This window comes from Sinohyriopsis cumingii, chromosome 7 (assembly GCF_028554795.1).
Source record: "Sinohyriopsis cumingii isolate HCF-2022 chromosome 7, ASM2855479v2, whole genome shotgun sequence".
Classification (NCBI taxonomy): domain Eukaryota; kingdom Metazoa; phylum Mollusca; class Bivalvia; order Unionida; family Unionidae; genus Sinohyriopsis; species Sinohyriopsis cumingii.
Window position 1 is genome coordinate 97,251,067 of NC_142967.1, and position 16,891 is coordinate 97,267,957.

General features: G+C 34.1%; 1 protein-coding gene across 5 annotated transcripts in view; it reads right to left on the reverse strand.

Moving 5' to 3' along the window:
* LOC149795775 (leucine zipper putative tumor suppressor 2 homolog) overlaps positions 1 to 16,891 on the reverse strand; it is a 142,908-nt gene that overhangs the window by 78,908 nt on the left and 47,109 nt on the right. The window contains exon 1 of one of the 5 annotated variants that reach the window (XM_089965701.1): positions 782 to 832. The exons of the other annotated variants lie outside the window; for them this stretch is intronic. The gene's annotated coding sequence lies outside the window, so the exon portion shown is untranslated. Of the gene's footprint in view, positions 1 to 781; positions 833 to 16,891 lie in introns of those variants that run through there. 5 annotated transcript variants of the gene reach the window in all.

The window sequence follows — 16,891 nt, forward strand, 5'->3', positions numbered from 1 at the left end:
TGGTGGTGGTGGTGGTTGGTGATCTGCAAAGTGAAATGTTCCAGGATTAATAAATATCCAAGAAAGGAGGTTAATGAAATGTATATAGTTCAATTTTTGTTTTCAAATGACCATTGATGTGTTAGGAAATAATTCAAATTATAAAACTCCAACCAAAATCTGATGCAAATTTTCTATGAATGACCTTGAAACCAAGGGAAAAAGAGTGGGAATGCATGTCTTATAATGAATTTCTAAACTTCACAATGTATATGCAAACGAAAAACTTGAATCAAAACTGTTAACAAAATGTTGATGTCAGAAAAGAGACTGATCTGCCATACTTCCATTAACATGGGTTTGATACAAGACAGTGAGAGAGAGAGAGAGAGAGAGAGAGAGAGAGAGAGAGAGTGACTTAACATTTCATCCCATTTCTTTTCTTTTAAACCATATGTCAGAAATATTGCCAAGAATCAACATAAAAGATACAATCATACTGGTCCTCAGTAAGTATTATATATTCATTACACAAAGGCCTATTATAAATGTGGGCATTTTGGCATTTCTGTGTGAATAAAAAGCCATACTTAGTCATTACACAAATGTGGGCACTTGGCGTTTCTATGTGAAAAACAAATCTAAATTACTGATTTATATGTAAGATTAATGCCATTTTTATCATGTCTTCAAAACTTTCATCGCAGTAAGATATCAAATGAGATGACTTTTTGTAAGACTGAAACACTAATAATTCTGTAACACAATAAAATAGATGAATTCTTAGTACCAATGTACATACCAGACTTGTTGATGGCTCAATAATGTCTCCATCTACAGTGAAAATTTGCCCCTTCTACCCCTGGTATGTTTGGTCCATACTAATTCATATTCACCAGGTAGTGATAACAAGGAGATAAAATTAAATTGATTCCATTTACCTGTATATTTTCAATACAGACTGGTGCTGGGACATAACAACAACACATTCCAATGATTGGGGTCACACTTTGACAGAATCATGTTATAACCATTACAATTTCAGAGTTATTGATTATAAAACCTTTCAGTTCTTCACAATTGTTTTGAGTCTAAAACTGAAAGTAACGTTTGTGTGCTGGAAATACTACTACTTTAAATTTAAATTTAATATATGGTGTTGACATTGTATTGCACATGTCAATCGTATAACATCAAAATCTTGGGAACATATTTTGAAGAAGGTGACAATAACATGATAAATTTCATTACAACTTTTATGGAATGATGATGTACTTAAAACTCATGGGTAAAAATGTATTACACGAAATATGGTGCATACAAGTCCATATTTAGATAATGAATGTAAAAACTATTTTGCAATGTACAGTAGAAATGCACGAGACATTCATAACGACTTAGAAAATGGGCTTCAATCAATAATTTAGGGGAAAAAATATTTGTTTTGGGACATTGCAAATGGGGTGGGGGTATTGGCTGTGTTCAAAACTTATCCAAGCTTTTGCATTTAGAAAAATAAATTGGACAGTTACATGAAGATACCTATGTTAATAATAAAGATGTCATGTTGCAGAGCTCTAGATTGGAATTTAATATACTTGGGTTTTCACTCCCAATCTGAAACTGTTTTTCTCAAATTCAATGGAGTATGCTGTGAGCATCACAAATCTTAAAAATGTGCACTACAGGACAGAGTCTTACTCTTCAAAATACTTGCACTAAAGGACAGTCTTGCTCATTGAGATACTTGCACTACAGTAAAGTCTTGCTCATTGAGATAGTTGCACTACAGGACAGTCTTGCTCATTGAGATACTTGCACTACAGGACAGTCTTGCTCATTGAGATACTTGCACTACAGTGAAGTCTTGCTCATTGAGATAGTTGCACAACAGGACAGTCTTGCTCATTGAGATACCTGCACTACAGTGAAGTCTTGCTCATTGAGATACTTGCACTACAGGACAAAGTCTTGCTCATTGAGATACTTGCACTACAGGACAAAGTCTTGCTCATTGAGATACTTGCACTACAGGACAGTCTTGCTCATTGAGATACTTGCACTACAGGACAGTCTTGCTCATTGAGATACTTGCACTACAGGACAGTCTTGCTCACTGAGATAGTTGCACTACAGGACAAATTCTTGCTCATTGAGATAGTTGCACTACAGGACAAATTCTTACTCATTGAGATACTTGCACTACAGGACAAAGTCTTGCTCATTGAGATAGTTGCACTACAGGACAAATTCTTACTCATTGAGATACTTGCACTACAGGACAAAGTCTTGCTCATTGAGATACTTGCACTACAGGACAGTCTTGCTCATTGAGATACTTGCACTACAGGACAGTCTTGCTCATTGAGATAGTTGCACTACAGGACATTCTTGCTCACTGAGATAGTTGCACTACAGGACAAATTCTTGCTCATTGAGATACTTGCACTACAGGACAAAGTCTTACTGAGGGGGCGTTCACCAGTTATTATGTACTTTTGACAGAGTGACATATGTAAGGTGAAACTGTTTGCATTTAAAATATGCACAATGGAGAGAATGTTGGCATACCTGTATGCTACATTAATGTAATGTGATGATATTTCTTTGGATACTGTACTTTTGGAAACTGTACATATATAAGCACACTGTTAACTAAAATGTCTGCTCTCTTGTGCTAAAAAAAATCAGCCTGAATTAGTCTAAAGTACACTATCCATAGCAGCTGTTAAAATATGGAAACTGAATTTTGCCAGACTAGATAATACCAGCTTCTGAAAGTGCAATGAATGAATTACCAAATATATAAAATGTAAAAACAGTTATTGGCTCTTTTTTATACAATTTACTTCTGAATTCAGGAAGTGAAAATGACCAAGTGGAGCTAGCACTTTTTTGAAAGGTGCACATTTGGAGTAAGGCCAAGCTTTATACTCTATAACCCATATTACATCCATCAATCATACACCAAAATAAAGGTTATTAAAGCTTCTTTGAACTATACCTAAGCTATACAATGTCTTTTTCAAATAGCCAGTATAACCAGTGAGGAAAACTGGGGAAATTATTTTTCTTTAAAATTCAAACACTATGCAAAATACGAAACTGTAGAGAGCCACCTGAGATATTTGCACTACAGGACAGTCCTACCAACTGAGATCTTGCACTACAGGAAAGAGTCTTACTCATCGAGATTCTTGCACTACTGGACAAAATCTTGCTCACTGAGATATTTGCACTACAGGACAAAATCTTGTTCACTGATATACTTGCATTACAGGACAGTCTTGCTCATTGAGACATTTGCACTACAGGACAGTCTTGCTCACTGAGACACTTGCACTATAGGACAGTCTTACTCACCGAGATACTTGCACTACAGAACAGTCTTATTCATTGAGATTGTTTATCACATGTTTCTGAATGCATCAAATGGCTTAGTGGCAGACTAATGATGAGTACATTTGATTATATGGCTGTATTCAAGTGAGTGTTCTCACAGTGGTCAAATGTTATCATGGAACTTGGATAACAACTTGGATAAAATCATTAAAATTAAATTCTTAAGCATAATTAAATGCATTAAAAATTGTATTATTCATTTTTTTTTCTTCTTTGAACTGTCAACATAAAATATGCAAATACCCTAATTATCTATAACCCCTGATGTCATTGTAAAAAGGTGGTGTTGTAACTATTAAGTGTCTAAGTTACTGGTTGATACAAGTCACAGATTTGAGTTATTGAATATAAGTCCATTTTGTTGCTTATGATACGAGGGTACCCTACTACATTCTGTATCAAGTTGGGGGCAGCATGTAGCTGAATGATCCAAGATGCTCACCTTTAGGGATCACTCACAAAACTCACCATTGTCCACAGAGTTTTATTTTCAGCTCAACCAAAGTGGATGTGTGAGAATGCATGCCAGTAGCTGTCATTCGGGATTGTTTGGGCTATTTTTCAACATTTTAACACTGTTCAACATATAAGTTTATGGTCATATAGGCACGGTCACCGTATACTAGGGTATAGTGATAGAGGCAAGGTCAACTTATACTAAGGTACAGTAATATAGGCAAGGTCACCTTATACTATGGCACAGTGATATTGGCAAGGTCACCTTATATTAGGGAATCTATCAAGTGGCCCTCACTTTAAAACCCCTTCATATACCACCACCCCTCTTATACTGCATCTATGGTCACAAAGATTCCATTAAACTGGTTAAATTTGGTAGTATGCCACTCAAGATATATATGTTTAACACACTTGCTGGTAACCTAATTCTGCTTATAACAAAGCTTTGTTGGAAGATGCCTCATTATAGAGTGATGTCACCTACAAAGCTGATCACTCATATTGCTCCAATGAACATGTTATTAGATGCGAGTACTGTATTATGAAGTGACTAAAAGATAACAAAGGATACAAAATACCAAGGGTAATAGATGTGGAGTACTGTATTATGAATTAAGCCATGAGAACAAAAGGATACTGAATACCATGGGTAATAGATGTGGAGTACTGTATTATGATTTAAGCCATGAGAACAAAAGGACACTGAAAACCATGGGTAATAGATGGGGAGTACTGTATTATGATTTAAGCAAAGAGAACCATAAAATACAGAATACCACAATAGATGGGGAGTACTGCATTATGATTTAAGCAAAGAGAACAAAATAATACAGAAAACCATGGGAAGTACTGTATTATGAACAAAAGTATACTGAATATGAAGGGCTATAGATGCTGAGTACTGTTTTATGAATTGACCAAAGAGAACAAAAGAATACAAAATACCAAGGGCAATAGAATGCCGAGTACTGTTTTATGAATTGACCAACGAGAACAAAATAATACAAAATACCAAGGGTAATAGAATGCCGAGTATTGTTTTATGAATTGACCAAAGACAACAAAAGAATACAAAATACCAAGGGTAATAGAATGCAGAGTACTGTTTCATGAATTGACCAACGAGAACAAAAGAATACAGAATACCAAGGGCAAGAGATGCAAAGTACTGTTTTATGAATTGACCAAAGAGGACAAAAGAATACAGAATACCAAGGGTGATAGATGAGACTACTATATTATTAATTAACCAATGAGAACACAAAGATACTGAATACCAATGGTAGCAGATGGAGACTACTGAATTATGGCTTGATAAAAGAGAACAAATGGTTATATCTGGTCCGTTTATGAATGGTAAAAGAGAAATTATTGAAAATGTCTGTAATTGTTCACATGTAAATTCTAAGTGATTGAATTTGGGTGTTTCTACATTATGTCTATCACTAATGGGACACCAGGTGCCCAGTGGTCTAAAGCACTTGCCTGTACTGAGCACTGCCATATCACCTCGATCTACAGGTTCAGCCAATGTGGTCATGTGAGAAGACCTGCCAATAGCTTCTGGTAGGTTGATGATTCTTACTGGATAAGTGGTCAAGATGCAAAAATAGATTGACAGGCTAATAAATGAGAAGGTTAAATTAGCTGCCCAGAGAGAGAAACCTTTGACTATCAGCAGACATTCACAAACCATTGGTCCTAAACCTATTTCTCTAAGTAAAAGTGTACAGACACATGAAGTATTGCCAAAAGGAAACCCAATGCAGTTTTCCAACTGTGACTCAGCCAGAACTGATAAAGTTAAGAGTAATAAAGCACCATACAGACTAACTACATCAAACAAAGTAAACATACTACATGTACTTTGTCTTCTACCAGCAGACATAACATCCTCCTTATTGGAAGTTCCATTTTACATGGAATTAACAACAGAGGGCTGAGGCACTGTGTTAGAAAGCATTCCATTTCAGGTGCCAAAATACAGACAATAGTGGAAGATATAAAAATATATGATCTCTCCAAGTTTACAAAAATAGTCCTTTATATTGGAGGGAAAAATGCCAGTGAAGGAACTGATCTAAAACTTTTTGAAGAACTATATAACCAATTACTTACACACATCCATAAGTAAAATCAACACTGTCAGGTTGCATTGTGTGAAATGGCCCCCAGGGGAGACTGTGATGTGTTAGATAGGAATAAAGTTATCCTAAGACTGGCAAGTGAATGGAAGTGTTGTATTGTTTACAATTACATGAGTTTCCTGGATAAAGAGGGACAAGTGATGCAACATTTATTTGGAAAAAAAAGATAATATCCTGACACAATATCTATTTGGAAAAAGATAATATCCACCTGTCTACGAAAGGGGTGGAAAAACTGGAAAAAAATATAAATGCAATCATTTGTGTAGTCTGGTCTTACAGCCACATTACAAACTTCATCAGTCATTATAAATCCAATGTAGGTCAAAACAGCACCAGACAATATGGTCAGCCATATCAACACAGTCAGTACACTTTGGGATGTGATTACTGTGGCGAGATCAAACATTCAGCACAGGAATGCAGGCACAGACAACCAATACAACACCATCAGTGTGGTAGCTTTGCATGACACAAAGCCAAAACTCACATTAGATTTATGGAATTGGAAAAGGGCAATCAAGCCATCTATTCAGCAGGAGAACCAATATATCTATCAATGACTGTAATATACACCATGCATCCCTTGTCAAAACAGATTTGATCCCCTTGCTGATGCATGTTCTGAATGTGGAAACTTACCAGCTACCTGTACAGATTCAAATACCACTGATAGTTCAGATTTATACAGTGATTATAAAAGTGGAAAAATGCAGTTGTAGAAAAACTAATTTGTTATACAGTAATGATAGTTGTAATGATGATCACTGTGAACATAGTTTTAATACTTTTAATATCTCCTTGAGTGCCTCTAATAGCATTGATATTAATCTCACAAATTTAGGAGTTTCTAGCAAAGGTTTACACATATGTCATTTAAATAATTCAGGGTTTTCATGGAAAGATTGATCAAATGAAGTTACTGCTAACCTCTCCAAATAATAATATCCATTTATTTGGACTCTCGGAAACAATGTTAACAGAAAATCAGGGTGAAATTTTCTTGTATATCAATGGCTACGACAAACCTTATCAAAAGGATAGAAAAGCAGGCGGTGGTGGCCTTGTGAATGTTAGAACTGGTTCTATTTGTAAAAGACAGGAAGACCTAGAAATACAGGAAATAGAATCCATTTGGCTACAGATCACTCCAGAAAAGCTAAGCCCTATTTAGCAGATTTTGTGTACAGACCCCATTATCACATACTGATTGGTGTGAATATTTTGAACTTCAAGTAGATAAAATTTCAAATTAAGAGAATTTTTTTATACATTCTATGTGATATAGAGACCTTCTCAATGATCAAAAAAAAAGGGAATTGGATGAATTTTATTGTTTCATTAAGTATGTAGCAACTAGTAAATTAACCCATCAGAGTAACATGTATTTCTAAAACACTTATGGATCATATTTATACCAATACAAAAGAAAATGTTTTGGAAGTAATGGTTCCAAAGATTGGTATAAGTGACCACTTTGCAATTTTTCTAACATGGAAAGTCAATGGCAAATCAACAAAAATAATATTCATAAATCCATTACATGTACTTACAGATCTTTTCAAAACTTTGATACTGTTAAATTCCAAGAAGATCTGAAACAGATTCCATGGAATACAGTCCAAATCTTTGAAGATACTGATGAAATTTTAGAAACCTGGGAAGATCTGTTCATCAGGATAATGAACAAACATGCCCCTTTAAAAACACACAGGATAAAGAAAGACCACCAGCCAGGCTAGATCTCCCTAGAAATTTTAGAAGCATTAAAGCAAAGAGACCAACTAAAATCACTATGAAATCAAACTGAATATAGAGTTTGGAGGAATAAAGTTAATAAAATGATACATCAAGCCAAACAAGTGCACTATAAAAAAGTGCTTGATGAAAATCAAAATAATCCCAAAGCTATCTGGAAAGTGTTTAAAGTGTTTGGTGCAGGCAAATGTAAGAGTAAAACTGAACTTTTATCCCTCAATCATGTCGGCATTTATACTGATAATCCAACTGATATCTCAAATATTTTTAACAACTTTAATCTGATCATCTGGTACTCAAACATTTTTGTTCTAAAATAACTACCAAACAATATAAAGTTTGAAATTCCTGAAATGAGTCCAGAATTGTTGAAATATATTTTTATAAAATGGATGATTGTAAAGCTACAGAACTTGATATGATTGGACCAAGGCTACTAAAGGTAGCTGCATCTGCAATTGTAGAAAGTATAACTTTCATTTGCAATGAAAGTATTATGTCTGTTGTGTATATCTGATTTAATTATATCTGATTTAATATATATTTATTTCAATTTAATTGTTTGTCAGTTTAAAAAAAAATTATTTTTCATTACATGACATTGTAATGTAAATTTATTCACCAGAGATTATACTTTTTTCTGAAAATAGTTTGACCATGACTGATTGTTTTATAAACACCAGGTGTTGATCTAGATCCTGACCTTGATTCAAAATTTGTAGCAACCATGTAAACAAGTTCTATTTTTATTTTAAAATGATTGGTTGTTGTTGAGGTCATGAGGGGACTACACTTTTAAAATGAAAACAATTTTTTAATTTTTTATTTCTTAGCGTAAAATGATTGGTTTTCGCCAGGGTCACACTGGGTATATGTGATCTTTAACAAGTATCCAATTTATATGAGCTTCCAGATAACGATCATGTGACCCCCTGTTTACGTTTTAGAAGATGATATAGCCTTCATTTTGGAGAATTATTCTCAGTAGAAGTTGGGCTGTTACACTGGAAGTTGTATGTTGTGCTGTTTGAAGTTATTTCAAATTATTTGGATTGGAGTTATTTCAAATTATTTGGATTCAAAAGGATTAATTCTTTTTTCCTGGAAAATACATGTGCTCATGTGAGATTCTTAATCAAAGACAGTTCTTATAAGAAATTTATTTAGATTTCCAAATCCGGAGTGATAATTCTTGTTTCTACTGGGAACTACAGACTTCAAAACAACAGGTTACAGCATATGTCATCGTCTTCCATTTTGGATTCTTCATTGGGATTCAAACTTGAAATCAGTAGAACATTTTTTTATTATGACTACATGTAGTTACAACACAACAAAAATGAGCAAGTCTGGATAGCAACAAACTCCAGGTTCTTCTCGACAACGTGAGCCTTAATATGACCTCTCAAGATAGAATTCTTGGTGTATTCATAGATAACAATCTTACTTGGTCTATTCACATTAAACATGTTTCAAAAAAGGTAATTCTTATCTTTGGCTACTGAGGAAAATCAAAACATATATTCCTCTTCAGTATAGGGTCATCTTTATTGAAAGTTATATTCAACCATACCTGGACTACTGTAATGTAATTTGGGTTTATACCTCTAATTCAAACATAACAACACTTTTAAGACTACAAAAGAGGGCTCGCCATAGAATTGTAGATCAATGTAAAGACAATTTTCAGGATGCAATGAATAATATAAAGATTTTAACAATACATGAAAGAATATTTCTTAGAATGGCCAATTGATGTATAAAGTATCCGGAAAAGACATTCCTGTCTATCTAAGCAATATCTTTCACCAAAGAGATGCTGATGGCACTCCAAATTTAAGGTCCATAAGAAGTAAAGATTACATTACACCAAGGCCAAAGAAGGAATTGTTTAAAAAAAGTTTTCAATATACTGGTCCACCCTATGGAACAACATTCTCAGTGACATAAGGCAGGCTCTTCTTTTCGTAATCAATGTCTTAAATGGATGAAATCTTTAGAAAACTGAACAGTTCTAGTACAAAAAATACCACCTGCTTTTCTGTAATTTTGCATCATTTTCATAGTTGAATTTTTCAATGCAGGATGATACTTTATGTTTTGATATATATGTTTATGTTTTCATATGCCTGTGCATGTGTTCCAGGCTTGATACTTTGAATTTTTAAATTACTTAATTATTTAATGTCAAGCCAGATTCTTCACATCATGTTGTATATACTGTATATACATGTATTGTACATAACAGATAGAAGGCCTCAAGGTAGATTAGTTCAGTAATTAACTGAGTTACCTTCTCTAAATAAAGTCTTTATTACTTCCTGGATTGGGGCCCCGAGTGGCCGAGTGGTCTAAAGCGCCCTCCGTAATGGATCACTGCCATCTCACCTCTGTCTACGTGGGTTCGAGTCTCGGATTCTACCAATGTGGGTATGTGAGAAAGCTTGCCAGTAGCTTCTCGTGGGTCGGTGGTTCTTTCCAGAGTTTTCCTGGGTTCTTCCTCCACCAATAATACTGGCCACCATACATAGCCTATCGTGTGCTGAAAAATGGCATTAAACCCAACAACAACAACAACTTCCTGGATTCTTCTTCCACCAGTTATACTGCCCCATGTATATAGCCTATATGCTCTGAAAAATAATGTTATGCCCAAAACAACAACTATCTTCTAATATTGGCATAACTTTTTTTTAAAAACAGTGCAGTCATGGAACAAACATGTCAAAACCTTTGGTCTACCTGTACAACTGTTCACGGAAATTTACATACCAAGACATATTCAACTCAAATGGATTTGTAAGTCTAAGCTGGAGTCTTGCTTTACTTTTTATAACATTATTTGTCATTTATGGAATCATCACAGCAATGGAGAAACAAGTCAATCTGTATTTGGTTATACACCGTTTCGTTGAACTTTCTTGATATATGTAGCAGCTTTGTTGTTCTGTCAAAACTGAAGCGGAAGCTTAGGTAAACAAGGTAAACAAGTAATCTGAATTATTCTGGAAAAATATTAATTTAAGACCTAATTAAAAAACCTTTACTGTTCCTATCAGTATTTGTTATAGAAAACATATTTACCAGAAATAGTTCCTGCATCCAAGTTAAATCACAACCATTTCTTGTCTCAGTGCTCATTTTAACATTTACGATATTTGGTGAATGTGACAGCGTTAGTCATCCTCAGCTAACAACGCCTTTTTTGCCTAATAATTTGATCACGCTTCCCTCCTGCTGCAAATTTACACTCCAATCCACAATAAAACCTCCAGTTATGGTGACATTGTTCAATGACTACCTGGAATAAGGCCTAAATGCCCCAACAAGAGGAAACAATCAGCCCCTATCTACCTACCCAAGAGCATTGTCCTCACAGGCACCTATTATCACTGCTAATATCTCCACCTTGAAAAGTTTTGATAACATTTTAATCAACCATCAGAAGTGACACACAGCTGGAATGAAATAAAAACTGCACCTCCATATCCCTGCTAAATGAATATGTTAAGTCCTATCTCACCACAAATCAATAAATTATAAAATTCAATTTCTCTGCCAGGCCAGATACTCTTGACTCTTTCTTAAGTCTACTTTTCATTAAGTCCTGTATTACAAGGGAGGTCAAGAAACTGCCCATGTTATTCTTTCTATCTTGCCTGCAAGGTATTCCCTTAATCATTTCAATAGTCACACTGTACAGGGTAGATATAAGGTGTATTGTGTCTGTCTATGAGAGAGAGAGAGAGAGAGAGAGAGAGAGAGAGAAAGGCAGAATGGTACAAGCTAATTTTCTCTGCAATTGGAGCAATCTTAGTACACTGGAAATGCACCATTCTTGCACATCACCAATCAATGGACCATTTCATACACTGAGTAATGAAGTATATGCACAGACAGAGGTGAGATGGCAGTGATCCGTAACGGAGAGCGCTTTAGAGCACTCGGCCACTCGGGGCCCCTGTTGTACAATGTAAAAATAATGTAAGATGACACATTCAAAATTGAGAACATGTAAAAATAAAGACTGAATTTTTTAATTTGTATGGCATGAAAATGGTGCTTTTGCATAAAAATTTACTATATGGCTCAATGGACTAGGATAAAGAGGCCCATAATAATTAACTGTGGTAGCCTCACAAGTTTGTATTATTATTATTATTATTATTATTATTATTAAACTCCAGAACTTGACAGATGTTAATAAAATGAAAATAAAAAACCAATTTTATATACAACTATACACCAGCAAATTTTACCTATACTCATACTTTAAAGATCTGATCTATGAAAACTCATTTTAATTAATAAAAAATATAATCTCTGTGTATCGCTGCATCTTTTGTCCCCATACATACGATATCAATGTGTAAATCTCTGATATATACCAATTATTAGGCGATCTGCATGGTCACTTAGCTTGCTTAATGACTTCTCTTGTGAATATGAATGCCAAATTTGAGTTGGTGATTAATTTAAAGCATATTAATACTTTATCTCAACTTCTGAATAGTCAATCTTTCAGCTGAACGGACAACAATATATCTCATGCATGCAAGCAAAGCTGCAAATAATGGCCAATAAACGTGACAACTCTGGCAGCTGCCAAATACCATTTCTACTCGCTTACAATTCAAGTCCAACTGAAACAACATAGATTCTGATCTGCCATTTCATAATGCATTGCCAGATCAGGGTCTATATTGTTTATTATACTGATTACTCCTAACAAACTGCATAGAACCAGACCTGTTCACATATTATGCAATGGTAGAACTGGGTCATGGTCTGTGCACTTCGCAGATTGGACTATACTTATAAACAAGTATATATGGAGCTTATCTATAGGCCAACTAATCTTTTGTGGGTGGTAAAATCACCTGGAATATTGATCAAATTCATCTACATAGAGTTGTAGAACGCCCACATAATAACAAACTTACAAACTCCTGTGTTAATAACAATGTAAGCAATAAATTTTAGCAGACAGCCCACAGAAATATTTTCAGAGTGATTGGAGAGACAAACATGCAGTGGTCAGCTATGAAGTTTTATGGATGTAGGACACCCCCCCCCCTGTCTCTTTTTGTGGGTGCCCATAGTATACAAAATTAAAAGAACAAACCAATAAATAATTCATGAAGGAAACAAAAACGATATATGAAATGTTAAACTTATAAATGTGCTGTGAGATATTAAAGAAATGAGGGAAGGTATCCAAGGTAAACAGGTACATAACATTATATGGTCCCAACTGTAATCTGATATAAATCAGCTAAAAATGTAAATGGTACTCAGTCATGAATAATGTAAATATGTTTAATTCGCATCAATTTAAGTGTTTTGAATATGTATTTCAACAAGTAGAGAAATTCAGTATTAAACAGGTGTATAAGTTCAAGATAAATAAACATAATTCAGCATCAATCATGTATAAATTCAGCATCAATCATGTATAAATTCAGCAATCATGTATAAATTCAGCATCAATCATGTATAAATTCAGTATCAATCATGTATAAATTCAGCATAAATAGATGTATAAACTAAGTACAGATACATGTATAAATTCTGCAAATGTGCATATAAATTTAGCATAAATAAATGTAAACAAATAACTATAAATTCTGGGAAAATAATTGTAAAAATTCAACATATATACATATGTAAATCAGCATAAAAGGATATAAATTTGGTCTAAATAATTGCATACATTTAGTATAAATTCAGTATAAATAAGTATAAATTCAATATAAAAAGGTGTACATTTTGCATAAAGAGTTGTATAAACAATTGAATCATTTCAAAACTCAACAAAAGGGCTGGAAAATTTTAAAAGTTTCTTTCTTGTCAGCAATTTAACGTTTCCAACTTATAAAAAGCAGACTTATTCCATATAAGACCGTACTGTGTAGAAGAATAAAAGCCAATTCTAGGTAAGCACATAATTTCTCCCCCACCTTCAATTTTGCCCTGAAAATGACAGACATGTACGATGACCTAGAATAATGAAAAAGGCTACTTATAGACGTTTCCATTCTATTGTCTTTCGTTATTGCCCATTATGTGTTCTTCCACAATTCTTATCTTTCTATGAACTTTTTGTTTTAAAACCAAAGAAAGATTGATTTATGACTAAATTATGCATTTGTGCATATTCTATTTCTTGGAATATTTTGTTCCTTACATCATTTCTACAACCTTAAAAACACAAACCGATACCAGTTGTTGTTGTTGTTGTTGTGGGGTTTAATGCCATATTTCAGCACACAATAGGCTATATATGGCGGAGGAAGAACCTGGGAAAACCCCAGGAAGAACCACCGACCCATGAGAAGCTACTGGCAAGCTTTCTCACATACCCACGTTAGCAAACCGATACCAGCAACTTCAAGCAAAATTCAGCAAAAGATTTGATAGCCAAATACCATCTATACTTGCTAACAAGCCATATATCCAACTGCAACTTGCACAGACACAGATCTGCCAAAAAGCAGATTTGGGTCTATGCAGTTTGTCAGGACTAAACAGTACAACAAACAACACAGACCCTGAGCTGCTGGCACATTATGTGATGGCAGATCCAGGTTGATGTAGTTTGCAACTGGATCTGACTTATGAGTATATATGGTATACTGTTTTTAATGACATGAATCAAATTCTTGTAGCACCATGTGTGATACAGTAAGTAACATGCCTGCTCATTCCCCAAATAGAAATTGTATCAGTTTAGAAACTTGTAGACTGGTAGAAGAGGCAATATGATGGGGTATGGTAGGCTGTACAAGTCTTATCAAGCATATAGCAATGATGTGCTTCATTTGGATGCTGCATGGAAGGAAAACTATCCTCAATTAGAGAAACTTCTGGGCCCAGACTAAACATTAAGCCTGTATATATACAAATGCTACATTTCATGATTTTCAATGCAAAACATAAAGAGTTTGAGCCTAATCAGTCTGAAAAATGACAGTATTGTACACTTCATCACAACAAAATGTACCTAGTATTTATCAATGGAAATATGCAAATCTTTTCCTCGTTGTTAAGGTAAAACCTTTATTGAGATACTGTTTTTCTGCCAATAGTGTTCTCTCTCTCTCTCTCTCTCTCTCTCTCTCTCTGTCTTCCAATGGAGATTATACATAATGTAACAATATAGCTCCATGCCTAAAAAATCAAGCCCAAAGATTACCTATATTTCCTACGCTTAAATTTGGACTCATCTCAGAATTCTGATGTATGACTGTGATTTAACAAACTGTATGACACTGATTTAACATTAGCCCATCAGAATTCTGATGTATGACTGTGATTTAACAGTAGCCAATCAGAATTCTGAGTTTGATTTTCATTTTTCCTATGTGGTTGATGTCATCAATCATTCGATTGCCATGTCTGTAAGTGTAGTATCAAAGCATACCAACCAATGTATTTAAAATGATTGAGCAAGGTGAGGTAATTTAAAGATGAGCTAAATATACACATACGATTCCAAAACACTGATTCAAATTTAAATGATGAAAATCTGGGTAATTGAATTGTCATTTTCACTTGAACATGATATTAGGGAACATCTCCAAAATGTTGCTGTTTCAATTTATAAATTTTTAAAACCTTTAGAGGAAACATATCTAGCCAACAGAACCAAATCTCCAAAAGAAAGAAAAAGAAAACAAAATTCTTCAACTGAGGAAACATTGTTCAATTGATTGTGCACTAACCATATTGCAAGTATTTTTCATGAAGTTACAAGGTGTCCAACAGTATACTGTATGCACATGATGCTATGTAATACAAGTTAGCTGTGCTCTGTAGACTGTCTTGCACAATGCATGTTATCCATACTCTGTAGACTATCTTGCACAATGCATGTTAGCTGTGCTCCGTAGGCTTTGTCTCCATTTGTTTTTCATCCAATCTTCAAAAGCCAAATTTTAATCAGACACATGAAGTTTTACAAGTTACTTGTCAACAACACAGCAAACATACCCACCAAAATTCAACAGATTCTCAACTTCTATTGCTAATACAAGTTAGGCCACAAAAAAATAATTGTGTTTCTTAAAGCACTGGTTTAAAAAATAGTGTATATCAGTAATTTTTGTTAACATTATATATATATATATATATATATATATATATATATATATATATATATATATATATATATATATATATATATATATATATTATGATGATTATTATATATAATGTACTAAGTACTTCAAGTACTGGGCTAACTCAGCTCAATTAGATGCAAAAATCAATTTTGGGATCTTTTTAATTATTTTTTTTATTATGGGGTGAGCTAGGGCCAGTAATGAAAAACTGATGGTCAGCTGACCGGAAACACTGGGGGGGGGGGGGGCATTAGGTACCATATACAAGTCCAACTGCAAATACAGACCCTGATCTACCATCACATATTGCTATGGCAGATAATGGTCTATATTATTATTTATTTTTTTAGCAAAACTCCTAACAAACTAAACAGACCCAAATCTACCAGTGATTTATATGACAGCAGATCCTGGTCTGCGCAGTGCAGTTTGAGTCTGGTTTTAAGCAAATGTTTGACATCATATCATATGACAAACTTTTTTCTGCAATTTTGGTCCTGTTTTCAAATTTTGTACTTGTGTATCCTGGTCTTAAATAACAGGTTGTCCTCAACAACTATGGTTTTTCAAGTAAGTTTTACTTTAAGTGTACAGTCATAAACATTAACCTGGAATAACAATTACAGTTCTTAAGGAATGGCATCTGATAGAGGTTAGTTTCATACATACATACCTACATAAATTAGTAATTTTAAAAAATTAATGGAGGATAGTTTTGTGACTTACAAAGGAAGTAAACCACAATTCTTTACCTTAACAGCAAACACCTTTAACAATGAATGGCAACAATTCCAGAATTTTTGTCAAATTGCTCATCATTATGTTCTATTCATGTGACACAATGAAAAAGGTATCTATTATCAGAACATGCCTCCCTTGTAACCCTGAGGATGAACTTCTTTGTTAAATAAACTTCCTGCTGAGAAAAGGAAATCAAAATGTATTCAATCATTGACCTGAAAATTACATTAAGTTTTTAATGAGTTCCAGTTAGGCCAAATGGCAATGCTTCTTTCAGTTATT